Source organism: Myotis brandtii, unplaced genomic scaffold, assembly GCF_000412655.1.
Source record: "Myotis brandtii unplaced genomic scaffold, ASM41265v1 scaffold933, whole genome shotgun sequence".
Taxonomy (NCBI): domain Eukaryota; kingdom Metazoa; phylum Chordata; class Mammalia; order Chiroptera; family Vespertilionidae; genus Myotis; species Myotis brandtii.
Window position 1 is genome coordinate 893,279 of NW_005371850.1, and position 2,375 is coordinate 895,653.

The following is a 2,375-nucleotide window of genomic DNA, read 5'->3' on the forward strand; positions in this document are numbered from 1 at the left end:
AGTTGCAAATATATACTTTTTATTCTTTCTTCTCTTAGCTTCTTCAGAGGGCACACAGTTATATAAAAATAAGTATAACTTTATATCATAGGTGCATTCAGTACCGTCATCCCTATTGTCTGCAGTTTTAATATGTGTAGGTTCTGTTCTTCATGGTCACTCCAAAATGGAATATATCAAATGGAAAATACCAGGGATAAATAATTCATAAGTTTTAAAGTATTCACTATTCTGTGAAGATGGTGAATCTCATTCCTTCCTCCTCTGTCCTACCCAGAACATGAATATTCTCTTTGTCCAGCCTATTCACTCTGATAACGCTACCTGCCCTTTTGTCACTCAGTAGCCTTCTCAGTTATCACATGGGTAAGCATTGTCATAGTATTGCAGTGCTTATGTTCAAGTAAACATGATTTTACTTCATACTGGGCCCAACATGCAAGAGTAGAGATGTTGGCAGTTTGGATATACCAAAGAGAAGCCAGCATTTGTATCAGAGATAAGTTTATATAGGAAAGCACTGAATATATTTAGGGTTTGGTACAATCCAGTTTCAAGCATCCATCTGCTGGAGCATCTTGGAATGGATCCCTCACTAATAAGGTGGGTAATAGTAGCACAGAAACGGGAAAGAAGTAAGAGATTTATATGGGATTAGCATTTCTAGATCTCCCTGGTATTTATTTAGTATCAATCTGAAATGGATTCTAAAATTGTCAATGTTGGTAGTTATACAACTCTGAGTATAAATTTTAATAACCCATTAAATTTTACACTTTATATGGGAAAAAATGTATTGTATGCCTACATAATTGCTAAAAATAGCTCTCCGACCTACAAATAGTAAGACACTAAGGAAGGTTTAATGCAATGGGAAGATGTTTATGATAAGAAAATTGTGATTCTTCCCATAAGTTTCTCCAACATTTCTCCCCTCAAAGCCTATTCTGATTGGCTCCCGCTTATCTTAGTATACTTTGCATACTTGATTCTTCTGAAGTGGTGTTTTTTACTTAAACCTAATGGAGAAAAACCAGAGCATCTAAAATATATTGGCTAATGTTGCCCAAGGTTGTGTTGCTCTACCTCCTGTATCTTTCACAAAATGTTTCTAATCAATAATGACCTTTTTTTCTTTTGCCCAATATGGGCCTGCTGTGTAGTAATACCACAGCTGGGACACTCTCTGTAAAGAAGGTGTTATGGTATTTGTTGGCAGGCAGAGTCATAGTGCGAACTTTTATATTTCTTCATGGGTTCAGGCATTACTTCAAAGCAAGAGGTCTGCTGTGCAGTGTCAGGACCATAAGATGTTTCCAACTACACTTGCAGGGTCCACTAGAACTGACTTCCACTCCATACATTGTTGGCCCTGAAGTCCACTTTAGTTCCTGAATCCAATTTATCCCTTCCACAATGCTAATTTCTCTTTAATAACTTTCACACATTTTTAATGTCACTGGACCAAATTATTAGTTGGTAATTATAGGAAAAATATTGAATCATATGAAAACTCTTCTGGAAATTGATCCAACCAATATCAAGGTACTGCTGAAAACTTAACAATTTCCTCCTTACATGTCAGAAGGTCTCCATGCAAAGGACCCTTACAAGGCATTTTTTTCTCAATCTGATCAATGTCTTTATTCTCTTACTCATTCATATCTACATGCTTTACAGTTACAAAATCTAAAGGGGAATTAAAATGTTCCTTGGTGATTCAATGCATTTCTGGCTCATGGTAAGTTTTGGTGACTATATTGTCAATGGTGTGCATCTTCTCTGGTGGTGAGAAACAAACAGGCAAACAAACAAACAATAAAACAAACAGTGATGTTCTTTTTCATGAGGTACATCCCCACAGAAAGAGTGTGCATTTAATGTAATCCTGCAAGTAATTTTATGATCATAAATTCACTGGGATGATTTCAATTTGCATAATAAAGAATTTATATGGAATAAGCAGTGTTTAAGGAATTATGAGACATAGCTCCTAAAATTTATATCAATTTTACCATTTCCTGGTTATTTGGTTTTGGAGAAATCACTATATGTCTCTGAACATCAGCATAATGTGGCTGATATATTTATTCCATCTGTTTTAATATATGGTTTTGTGAATATGCAATCCAGATATTTCAATAAAATTTTGATAGGCTAGATACAACCAGCATATACCACACTCATGGAAACATATATATTCATATGTAAATGATTTGTACATAAATGATCACAATGATGTGCTTTCATATCTATGTTTCAGTAGAGGCTAATGCAGAAGGCTCAACCAATGAAACTGCCAGTGGCATAATAAAGGGACAACTGAAGACACAATCAAAGGAACTTCTTGGTAAGAAGAAGAATTTAAAAAATAA